The sequence below is a fragment of the Prionailurus bengalensis genome, chromosome E4, assembly GCF_016509475.1.
Source record: "Prionailurus bengalensis isolate Pbe53 chromosome E4, Fcat_Pben_1.1_paternal_pri, whole genome shotgun sequence".
Lineage (NCBI taxonomy): Eukaryota > Metazoa > Chordata > Mammalia > Carnivora > Felidae > Prionailurus > Prionailurus bengalensis.
In genome coordinates this window covers 29,240,684-29,253,651 of record NC_057360.1, presented here as the reverse complement: position 1 = coordinate 29,253,651, position 12,968 = coordinate 29,240,684, and the positions used below count along the sequence as shown (strand labels likewise).

Genomic DNA, 12,968 nt, shown 5'->3' with positions numbered 1-12,968 from the left:
TTGCTTAATCTCAGTTTCCTCCTCCATAAAATGGGTTAACAAACTAAACCTATTTGTAAGGTCCTTGTGAAGACGAAGTGATGCAATCCATGCAGCCGTTAGTTCTGTGGTCTAGTGGGATGGTCAATACGTTCACCTCTTATGACTTCCTAGCCCCATCGGTCATCTTACCGCTACCAGCTTTTCCAAAGTAATCTTTTAACGCTCCCTTCTCCTTAGCATTTCCAGCCACACTGAACTTCATTTCATTTCTTCTAAAGAAGTTTTCTCTTTTACCCTGGGCCTTTGCATATGCTATTCTTTCTGTCTAGGATATGCTGATTCCTCCTCTTCCCATGGCTAATTACTAGTTACCCTTCTACCTTAGTGTAGACATCCTGCCTTTTCTGACCCCAGCAAATTGAGTTGGGTGTCCTTGAGGGTATGGCGTTCCCATGGCACCTCACACATCCCATGCCATAGCACTTTGCACACGTGACTGTAGTTGTTTCTTTGCCGGAGTACCTGGTCCATGCAGGCTTAGTGTGATAGCCCCAGCAGTCTAGTTAGTGCCTGGCATATAGTTGAGGTCATTGTGGAACAGAGATGACACCAAATGTGCCTGTGGTAATAGTGGGTGTTTGCCTAAGCCCCTCAGCCGGGTGACTTCTAGCCTCGGGGACCCTAGTCCTTCTGTGGGTCTACAACTCTTCAAACCCTCTCTCTGAGTCCGCTCAGTCCCACACCAGAGAGCAACGGACAGTGTATCGTTGGAGGCCATACCCAAGACCAGCAGGACCCTTGTTAAAAAATTATTATAAAGAATTTCAAGATGGTAACAGTAGAGCATTAAACCAAGTGTGGGGCCCTCCTAAGCATGGCATGCTGTGCCACTGCACAGGTCCCACACCCGTGATGTCACACGCCCAGGGCCTGCCCTTCTCCACGACCCTGGGTCCAGGAGGATCCGACACATTCTTTCCCACCAGGGCACTAGGAACCAGAAGTGCTATCTAATGCTATCTCCTCAGGAATCAAATGACCTTTAAGGATTGCCAACCGGGGTAACAAGCTTAAAGCTAAGAAAGGAATTAGTGATGTAATTTCTGTCCCCAGTGGCCGAGATAATTTTGCACGGGGCTTAAAGAGGCAGGCAAGAACCTTACATTCCATTATTTTGCTAATACTTCCTCACACGTTCGTCTTCCGTTTTAGTGTATATGCATGTGTATATAGCATACACACACATCCTGAGCTGAGAATATTTTTTTCTAACCTCATTGTATCCATCAGCAAAATGAACACTGACGTATTAGTTTGGGGGCTTCAAAGAGATGTCCTGAGGCTTCGTGTTAGTGAAGAGCTTAGAAATCTTCCATCAGAACAACCACGTGTCCACAAGTGAGGCAATGGACTCTAGAAACGCAACGGTTAGACTTTTGTGACCGATACTTCAGGATAATAGAATGCCGTGTGGTTTCAGAAGATACGACATTTCAGTGGTTCTCAACCCTGTCTGCTCATTAGAATCACTTTGGGGAAAGCTTCCAAAGCACGGTGAGGCCTGGGTTCCCGATCAACTGAATCAAAATTTCCCGAAGTCTGGCAAGGGCACCAGTAGATGATAAAGCTCTCCAGGTGGTTCACATGTACAGCTGGATAAAGAGGCACTGTCCTGGCTTGGACAGGTTCTGGAACAGGCACGGGCATTCCCGGCATGCAAATTAGCGTCGTCAATCGAACCTCAATCAAAAGGTGATGAAAATCACGTGCTGTTTAATAGCCTCTTAATTTAAATCCACACACGAGGAGGAGAGCTGCTCATGTCCCCCGTCATTATTATGTATTTGGAAGCAGTGAAATCCCTCTACAAAAAAGAAAGAAATAAATAAAAAAGCCTTAAAACTAACTTAAGCCTTCAAATCATCAATAAAATATAATATCAATTTCATCCCATGGCACAAATTCCAATTTCCATGAAAACTGCCCGACCCTAAAATATATCAAGAGCTTCTTCTAATCACAGGAGATGTATTCTGCAAAGGGCCCCTCTTCTGGGATGGCTAAGTCCGCAAGTCACTGTTTTTACTACAGCTGAAAAATTAATTCCTTTTTAGAAATATTCTCATCTTCTCCTAAAAGAAAAAAAAAAAAAGCTTTTTTGATGTAGAGTGACAGGATTATGAAGTGACCCTCTGGGTCAGAAGGAGACTTTTCTTTTTCTCATCAAGGAAATCAATTTCTAAAGTCCAAGTCTCTTAAAATAATATATTCTTGTGGCACGCACGCAGCTTTTTTGATCTGCTATGAAAAGAATAAGAGGTAAAGAGGATCAGGGGTGGCGATGGAATATTATAATCTGCCACACTCACACATCAGCCTTTCACTAAGTAATTCCAGATAAATTGAGGATTTACATATTTAAGATTAAATGGGGGAAGAGTAGCTGATGCATAAATATGGGAATATAAAAATATTTCTGGAGCAAGTTAACTCTTAAAACTTAAAGTTACTTGGTGTTTCTTTTATTGTTCCGCGTGGAAGTTTAAGGTTTATTAGTGGCTAACCGAGATCATCTTTTTCAGATCAATTGCACTGACAACCCACCCTTAGGGAATGTTTTTCCCTGTCCTCGGTAAAACCCCAATTACACCAACAAGTAACAGTTAAATGCATACAAAGACGCATAAATACAGCAGATGGAAAGCAGGAGGAAGCAGCTGGAAGTGTGTTTCCCTCAGAACTGTTTTTAACAGCCTGTGCACAAATCATGCCTCTCTAATGCAGAGATAAAAATAAAACATAAATATTGAAAAGGTTACTGGTCACAGCAACAAGATGGCATGAGACACTGCGATCCTCCCCGGTTCTATTACCCTCAGACCACCCTTCGATGCTCTCCCATCTGGGGCTTCCGAGAGATCCTGAAAATCATATTCAACCCCAGGATTTTGATTGTACTGGGAGCACAACTGCGTCCTGAACCCGTCCCTGCCACAGTTCCCAAGCATCCGGTGCCTGTGTGGCTCTTGTTAGACCCCCGTTAGGACCCCCAAAGGGAGCCACGATTTCTAACTTCCTAACAGCTCAAAATACAACTTAACCAAGCAGTGTCCTTCCTTGCTAGGACTCGGATCCCACGTTGCTGAGAATCCTTCACTGTGTAGGTGCTTTCTAAAAAATGACAACTACGATTGCAGAATATGTATCTTTCATGTATGGAGGGAATTCTGACCCACCATTGAGTAGGGGAATGAAGCTTGGGCCCTTTTTCCGGTGATGCTGACATTTTCTTAGGCTGCGCCTACCTCATTGTCTACTCATTTATCCTTCAAGCGTTTTCTGACCGCTAGCTAAGCTCAGGCTTCTATGGCAGGTGCTAAAGGGAAGGGAGTGACTATGGTGAAGAGGGTAGGGAAGGAGCTTACGGAGGCAACAGTGGCGGCTCCTGAGATGCTGGCGATGTTTTCTTTCTTGACCCGAGTGCTGGTTTACTTGCTGTTTTCTTTTAATAACATATTAAGCAGTACAGTTAGGTTGTGTGCGCTTACATAGTCATATGCTACTTTCACAAATTAAAAAAAAGTGAAAGTGGGGCACCTGGGTGGCTCAGTCTGTTAAGCATCTGACTTCGGCTCAGGTCATGATCTCACGGTTTGTGGGTTTGAGCCGCACGTCAGGCTCTGTCCTGACAGCCTAGAGCCTAGAGCCTGCTTCAGATTCTGTGTCTCCCTCTCTCTCTGCCCCTCCCCTGCTCATGCTCTGTCTCTCTCTCTCTTTCAAAAATGAATAAACATTAAAAAATAAAAACATGAAAAAATGTGAAAGAAAGAAAAAAAAAAAAGAGGCAAACATGAAAGACCCAGATAGGGAGTTTTCAATCGAGTAGGAAAGATACTACATAAAGCTATCTTGTTAATAATGCACAGGGAGGTATGTTCAATGCCATAATTTATATAGAGAGATAACAATCACAGATAGATATAGACATATAATCATAAATACAATCATTTATCCATATTGTATAAATAGAATCATTTATCTACATAAATAATTTCAGAAAAGTATAAATGACTGTAGGAATTAAAAGGTCCATCCGGAGAGATCAAGGTTATCAGATAAGGCATCATAGAGAAGGCAGTAGTTGAAATAGGCCTTGAAAGATGGGCAACAATTCAACAGCAGCGCTGGAGCCCCTAGGAGGTGGGCATTGATCAGGAAGGAAGGTCGGGAGCACAAAGAATCCAGGAAGGACCGCTTTAGTCAATGGAAGCAGGTAGTTTAATGAAAGCATAGGGAAGAATGTATAGAGCCAGAAAAGTATTTTATTTAATGGATAAAGGAGAACCATAGAAGTGCTGCGAGCAAGAAAACATATATTTGAACTGTATTTAGAAGAATTAAATTGGCAGTAATCTCCTGAATCGAAGGGAAGAGAGCATGAGACGCGAAGGCCGTTAAGTCATGCAGATTATCCTTGGCCTTCAGAATGCCAAGGTCGGGGGAGGGAGAGGTGGCTCTCTGAAGGCTCTCGGGAACTCAAGGTTCTCTGCCCGTATTGGCGTGGATCGCTTCCTTCCATCACCTCCTCTCTGTCCCTCTTGAAATCAATCCCTTACCAATGTTGTCGTTTATCTCCACTGGTGTATCTTTCCAGTATTTATTCTTCGAGTACTATAAAAGCTTTTAATGTGAGAAACATATTCTTCCCTCAAAAAAAGAAAAAATATATATATATCCGTAAATTGATGGAGGGAAGTTACAAATATAGTCAGTCAATTTGAATATTGCAATACCCAAATCTTACTGTTTTTCTATCTGCTTCTGAGTTGAACTTTCTCCTTCCCTTTGCCTCTATCCACACAGTTACTGAGGGCGTGCTCGTGAGTGCGTGTGGAGGCGTGGCGAGAAGCGTGTGCATGTGCCCCTGTGCCTACCCGTGTCTCTCTCGGAATTCTCGGTACTTCTTGCTAAAAGTTTGGTTTGGTCCTACAAGAGTTTCCAGGAGCTCAAAACCGTTGGCCTCCTTACTTTCACAGCCATAACTGGGGGAGCTGTTAGCACGGTTGCAAAACAGCTGTAATGCCCCTCACTCGACTGCCAGGGTCTCCTGTTCCTTAGGCCCCATCAGGATGTGTCAGAAGCACGAACACAACTTAAATGTCTATCTGGTGCGTTTTACTCTTGTTAATTATGGATGAATTGGCGCATTCAAAAGTGAATCAAAGGAGAGGAAGGAATCACCTCCACTATTCATTTACTCACAGCAAATGCTTTCAGAGGGCCCGGAATCGGTGCATTTTCTAAACTGCACATCTGTCTTTACTGCTTTACTTGTCCTATCTCACTCTGAGGTCTGTCGTTTTAGAAGGGGGGTGGGGGTGGTGCGCTGCATTTTGTTACTTATTCTTTTCAGTTTCTGGTACCCTGCATTTATCAGAGAAGGACAGTTTGAGGAAGGTCAAGGTTCAAAAGGACTCGTTGCCAATAGGAAATAAACCTTCTCTCCGCCTTCACACAGGTTTGCTCACGCCCCACAGCTGGGTCGGGTTTATGGCCGAAGGGAAGCTTATCATCGTCGGCTGGCTGGGTGACCAACCGTTGATTTGCACATATAGCTGTCACCAGCCCCTGCTGTGTTTCCCCTGTGACTCATTTATCTCAGGTGCTATAGCAACAGGTCTGGGATGCACACATGATGAAGTTCCTCGCCAGACCGAGTTCAAAGCACCTCTTGCCCTTCAATGGATCAGAAGAAATTCTCTTTTTAAATATCTGCCAGCTGACCCAGAGCTGGCCAAAACAGGAAGGAATTTTCCACCAGGACTTACTGGATCTTGAGAGCTTCTTTCAGAACTTTGTGTGTTCAGATGGGAAAGCTTTGTTAGGAGTCGGAGGCTGGGATCATAGCTCAGATCTCCCAGAATGAGCTAAAACACTCACGCTCTGAAGTCAGACCAGCTAGGTGGTTCGTGATCCAGGTGGCAGTGGAGTTGCCATGAAGAAGAGAGAAAAACGGGGAAGGTGGAGCAAAGTTGCATTAAACCAAATTCTTTCATCAAAAGTGTTGTCATCCTGGGGCGCCTGGGTGGCTCAGTCGGTTGAGCGCCCGACTTCGGCTCCGGTCATGATCTCGCGGCTTGTGAGTTCGAGCCCGGCGTCGGGCCCTGTGCTGACAGGTCTGAGCCCGGAGCCTGCTTCGGATTCTGGGTCTCCCCGTCTTTCTGTCCCTCCCCTGCTCATGCTCTGTCTCCCTCTGTCTCTCAGTAATGAATAAACTTTTAAAAATTAAAAAAAAAAGGGGTCATCATTTAAGGCCTAGTTCAACTGCTAGCTTCACTCAGAAGCCGGTTCTGACATCCCAAATTCATCTCCAGGGCTCCTTTAATTCTCACAGCACTTGATATTATCCAACCCAATGATGTTTTAAAAAAAGCCCTTTCTCTTGTAAAAAAAATAATGACAGATTTTTGAGCCCACACATGGATCTAGAGAAAGGTGAGTGCGCTGGTCCAGAGTCTGCAACTTTTTTTAGTCCAGATACCTATTCTTAACCCAGCTATAAAATCCAGAGGTATTCTAACCCTTGGACCAGAGGAATTCTGAGGATTATTCCAGGCCAACAGCTTTTAAAGTCTGCGTATTTATGCCTGTTCTCTCACATTATCCCCAAATGATCCCGGCGAAGTAGCTAGTGCGGACCTGGTCCCTGTACCCCCATTCACTTATCCCACCAGTATAAACGCCTACCGTGTGCTAAGTGCTAATCCCTACCCTTGCGGTGGGAGTGGGGGTGGAGGTAGGGGAGGGTTAGTTATGGTCCATGGTCCAGGGAGTGTGATGTTTATGCAAACATACCTTAAAAAAATATATATGTTCAGGGGCGCCTGGGTGGCTCAGTCGGTTGAGAGTCTGACTTCAGCTCAGGTCATGATCTCGTGGTTCGTAGGTTCGAGCCCTGCGGCGGGCTCTGTGCTGACAGCTCGGAGCCTGGAGCCTGAAGCTTCGGATTCTGTGTCTCCCTCTCTCTCTGCCCCTCCCCCGCTCACACTCTGTCTCTCTCTCTCAAAGATAAACATTAAAAATAAAAACAAATACATATACGTTCAGATATATACATATGTGTATATGTATGTGACACATGATCATTACAGAACCCTGACTAACTTTGGAAAAGTTTTCAATTAGCAATAATCACGCCTCGGATAAACCTCATTGGCTACGATACTGCCACTGCGCAAAGCTAACCTTGACTAACTTTGATGGAATCTATTTCATCTATTTGTTGGTCTTAAGGTTTGTGTTCGGGCATTTGTTTAAGACCTTTCCTACACCTAATCACAGAGATATTCTCCTACGTTTTCTTCTATAAATTTATAATTTAATCTTTCTCATTTAGGAATTTAATCCACCTAGTGACCTTATTGGAAATCCAGTTTCGTTTTCCTTCATATAGTGATCCAGTTTTCCTGATACTGTCCATATACAACCCACTCATCCCTCTCAATTTGCAGTGCCTCCTTTATTATATAAGTGCCTACATGTACACATGTGGGTCTCTGATGTAGGTATTTTTAGAGCGATTTTCCCAGGGTCACTCAGTCTGAAGGCAGTTTAACTGAGATTAAGGTGCTCTGAAGCCCATTAGATCATAGTGTTCTCCTAAGATTAATAAACTCCCTCAGAAGTCGCAGGATGTTAAAGATGGAAAGGGGGAGGGGGTGCCCGGGTGACTCCGTCAGTTGAGCGTCTGACTCTTGATTTCAGCTCACAGTTTGTGAGTTCAAGCCCCACGATGGGCTCTGTGCTAACAGTGGGGAGCCTGCTTGGGATTCTCTCTCCTTCTCTTTCTGTCCCTCCCTCATGCTGGCTCAGTCTCTCTCGCTCTCTAAAAAAAAAAAGAAAAAAAGCTGGAAAGGGACTTGGACATTCTAGGCCAACTCTTTCATTTACTGTCGGACACCTTGGACCCAGGGGGGGTTGAGTGATTTGCCTGGAGCAGAGCAAAAGGGCCAGAGCTCAAATGCATTGCAAAGCTCCTGCTCCCTTCCTGCACTTAGAGCTTTCTCGATGCCCTCTGGGCCTGGACACAGAACCACCTGGAAAAACCAGCACCCCATACGAGTTTGGTGTTGAAATTTAAAGCATTTATTTGACCTTCCCCTATCCAGTGCTCTTGGCAACTAGAGCATAGCAGAGAAACAAGGAGTAAGGAAAAGGGGGAAAAGATCTTTTTCCGCACAGTCTACAATGGATATTACAAGTTTCATTTTATTTATGCGCGTGGACCTCGGGACCCATAGTCAGTGCCTCTGCGCTTTCACTTTATGGACGAGTTGACCAAACTCGGTTATCTGATTACAGAAAGACGGCACATCACAGACAGTAAATTGAAGGGAAGCAGAGGTGGATGTTAAAGACGCCAAGAGGAAAACGAATTGGAAAGGTTACGAAAAGCTGGGACAGAATTCGAATAGCGCAACAGCGTGGCATCACGGTGAAAACATAAACGCTCGTTCAAAGCTGGTTAGGAGTTGGGGGCAATCACTGTACCATGGCCAAACAACTGGCATTCAAGACAAGGGCCCCGCTTCCCAAGAACAGGTTAAATTATACTGACTGTATTCCGTCCTGAATGCGGAGAAGCGTATAATACATTTTATCAATATTTTCATCCAAAGTGCTAAAAATAGTCATCACAGTTGAGGGCCTATTTGCACGCATTTATCAACTGAGACAACCTGAATGCAATGGCATCCCAGTAGCAGTGAGAGCCAACCTAGCACTTAGATCTTCGTTTCTCACATCGCTCTCCGATAAAAGGAGCAGGGATCCTTGAGAAAATGGCTGATTCTAGGACTCAGGCAGGGAATATACAAGATGGGCCTTGCGCACTTTGTAGTGCCAGGAAGTAAGAAAGAGCTCAAAACGGAACAAACCATGAAACCCACGACGGTGTGGAAGTGTGTCAAAGGGACCGAGGCACCAACTAAAACTGCTTCCCAATGGTCAAAACGGAAGCCATTTCATCAAGAAAATAAACAAAATTGTACTGGATTGTGACCCAAAGTACGAAATAAATATCCCCGAGTCATGCTGATATAAAGAAGCCATTGAATAAATGAATAAACGTGAGAAAAGAGACAAGCGTTCCATGCAGAAGAAGTCCACGTAATTTACGTAGACATACCGCTCTCAAAGAGTATAACTCCTCATGGCATCAGCGTGACACGCGTCTCACATAGTTATACGCCCATATAGTGACACTCTTCCTTCCCAGGAGGTACGGTATACAAAGGGGAAAAGAAAGAGTAATTTTGCCCTAGAGAAACATGACAAACATGACCTCAGCTACGTGGTCAAGGTCAACATCAAGAGTGATAAATTATGTTGATTTGTACCCTTTGATATGATGGGATGAAAATGTACCTTACCTCTCTGATCTCCTTTCCAAAACCCATAGCCTCAATATAAGCATGAGAAAATCGTCACACAAATCCCAATAAAAAAGGAATTTATAGGAGCACCTGGATGGCTCAGCTGGTTAGGCGACCGACTTCGACTCAGGTCATGATCTCACAGTTTGTGAGTTTGAGCCCCACATCAGGCTCTGTGCTGACAGCCCAGAGCCTGGAGCCTACTTCAGATTCTGTGTCTCCCCCTCTCTCTACCCCTCCCCTACTCGCTCTCTGTGTCTCTCTGTCTCTCAATAATAAATAAACGTTTAAAAAAAAAGAAGAAAAGAAAGAAAGAAAGGGATTTACAAAATACCTCACCAGTACTTCTCAAAATTGTCAAGGTGATCAAAAACAAGGGACACCTGAGAAATGTCACAGTCAAGAAGAGCCTAAGGGACATGACACCTTAATACAATGTGGTTTCCTAGATGGGAATCTTGGAACAGAAAAAGACATTAGGCAAAAATTAAGAGAATCCAAATAAACTATGAACTTTGTTAGTAATAATGTGTCAGTATGGGTTCATTAATTGTGATAAATATCCCATACTAATGTAAGATGTTAATAATGGGCTCTGGGATTTATGGGAACTCTCTATACAGACTTTGTAGTAAATCTGAAACTATTTTATTTTATTTTTATTTTTTTTATTTAAAAAAAATTTTTTTTAACGTTTATTTATTTTTGAGACAGAGAGAGACAGAGCATGAACAGGGGAGGGGCAGAGAGAGAGGGAGACACAGAATCTGAAACAAGCTCCAGGCTCTGAGCTGTCAGCACAGAGCCCGACGCGGGGCTCGAACTCATGGACCGTGAGATCATGACCTGAGCCAAAGTCGGACGTTTAACCGACCAAGCCACCCAGGTGCCCCTGAAACTATTTTAAAACATAAAGCTGATTTTTCAAAAAGAAAAAACAAAAAACCCAAGGGTCTATAGAGCCAAGCCCACATGCATCCAGAAAACCTTAGTCTTTAGAAGAATTTCAGGGTTCTGTGTAAGTAAGCTTGTGTCATGTACAATTGAAATGATGGTATTTCAAAGGTAGCTATAAATGAGATAATTTATACCTTAGGGTAAAAAACCACCGTTATTACGTGTTATGTGACCAAACTCAACCCGGAACTCCCAGAGAGCAAAGAGCTGCCATGGTCCTACTCACCAGGGTTTTCCAGCACCTCGAACAGTAAGTAGCTGGCACATGTTGGGCCATCTATTTGAAGGCCAGATACATGAAAGAATGAAGACATTCAAGATGAAAGAATCAAGTCTATTTAATGTGGCCAAGATTGTTTCTTGAAGATGAAAAATAATTCAGAGATATGGAAGGCAAACAAGCAAAACAATCGTTCAAAGATTCAGAATGACCTACTTCCCATCCATGACGATGGCTATTATCAAAAACACAAAAACCAGAAAATAACAACTGTTGGCGAGGATGTGGGAAAATTGGAACGTTTGCGCACTGTTGGTAGGAATGCAAAATGGTGCAGCTGCTGTGGAGAACAGTTTGGTGGTTCATCAAAAAATTAAAAATAGAATTGCCACGCGATCCAGCAATTCCACTGCTAGGTATCTACCCAGAAGAATTTCAATAGGGACTCGAACAGATATTTGTACACCCATGTTCATAACAGCATTATTTATCATAGTCAAAAATGGAAGCAACCCAAGTGTCCACCGACAGATGAATAGGTGAACAAAAAAAAAAAAAAAAAGGAAGAAAGGAAATTCTTAAAAAGAAAGGAAATTCTGCCCCATGCTGCAACATGAATAAATCTTGAAGACAAATTATGCTAAGTGAAATAAGCCAGTCACAGACAGATATGATTCCATCCGATGATTTCACTGGATGATCCCGAGGTACCTGGAGTAGTCAAATTCATACAACAGAAAGTGAAAGAGAGCTTCCCAGCGGCTGTGGGAGTTATGGTTTAATTGATACAAAGTTTCCGCTGAGGAGGGCAGAATTGCCAGAGATGGACGGTGGTGATGGATGGCACAGTGTTACTTCATGAGCCTTACGGTGAAAATGGTAAAACCTTCATGGCAAATGTATTTTACCACAATTTTAAAAAATCAAAATAAAAGAAATACAAGGTTAAAAAAAAAATTCAGAGTGAGGTTGAAGCAAAGTTGATCAGATCTCGTTAGCCTGAAAGCTTGGCAGGGGGTCAAGAAAGAAGTCTAGAAATCTGTGAGCCATGTCATTGGGCTTTTACAGAACTGCCCCAGAACAGATGGTGAGTACTTTCATAGATGCTTCTTGATAATGTTCTAGACACTTCTACTTCCGTTGTCATTAAAACTAATTATAACAATAACCTCTCAGTGCTTAGTGCTTTTTCATTTACAAAGCACACTCACATCCATTCTCCCCTTGCTTTTCGGAACAACCCTTTGCAGGCAGGCAGACAGAAAATATTGCCTGATGCTATTGATTTGCCCCACCTCTCTGACATCTACCCTTCCGCTTTGTGTGCAAAGCACTCTGCAGCCCGAGGGTCGTGGGCACAGAATGGGAAGGCTGGAACCTGTTGCCCGGGTTCAAATCCTGACCACCCACTTCCCAGCTGTATGAATTTGGGGCATGTTAACTTAATTCTCTGTGCCTCAGCTCCCTTATCTGTGAAATGGGTTGTTTGTGCCTGAAGTGAGTTGATGTAACATGGCGTCTGGCAGGTAGTTGCTCTGGATGCAGAGACACACAAAACGTGGATGTGATAACGAGTCGGGCTGGATAGGGGAGCAGAGGTGAAGGGGTAAGTAATTCTGCCTGGGAAGATCAGGGAGAGTTTTGCAGAGGGGAAGACATGTGAGCTCTGAGTGCAGACAAGGGCAATGAGAAAGTGAGCCTGAAATAAAATGAAACAGCGGCAGGCCTGTCTCCACTGATTACAATACCCAAAATGCATGTAATACCTTCTGGTTTTCACAGCATTGCCATAGCCACCTTTCTGCTGTGCTACTGAGAAAACACGGGCCCTTGGGGTGGGCTGAGAGAGGTCACACCCATCCCCATTCTAGGGAAGAGGATCTCTTGGCTCAAGTGTCAACAGTCTGTCAAAGGTCTTAAGGCTTAAATGTGCAGTGGCTTAACCGTGGTCGAGCCAGCATGAGCCTAACCTTTCACCTTCCAGCCTAAAACCCATCCTTTGTGCCCCAGAGAAACTCAGGCCTCGTAACCCCCGGACTCATCCATCTGCTCAGCCAGTCTTTACCAAGCACCTGCCAGGTGCGCTGTTCAAAGTGTGTCAGTGCGCAGACAACCATCGTGGAGCTAACGTTCTCGCAGGGGAAACAAAAATTAAGCAGTAAACAAGACAAATGAACGGAGTCCCCAGCATGCTGAAGGCTGAGAAGCACAAAGTGAAGAAAAAACAATCCCAGAGGCTTGCAGGGAGGGGCGGGGCAGCTGGAAGCATGAATTAGGAAGCCAGAGAGAGAAGGTGAGATGATAAACCTTCCAGATGGCTCCACTGAGCTCTGCAATCCTTGTTCTCACCCACAGTTGTGTTGCCTTGCTGCAGC

At 44.1% G+C, this 12,968-nt stretch overlaps 1 pseudogene; it reads right to left on the bottom strand.

Annotated features, from left to right (window-relative positions):
* Positions 1 to 7,070: 7,070 nt before the first annotated feature.
* LOC122476657 lies at positions 7,071 to 7,224 on the bottom strand (annotated as a pseudogene).
* Between the last annotated feature and the right edge of the window lie 5,744 nt (positions 7,225 to 12,968).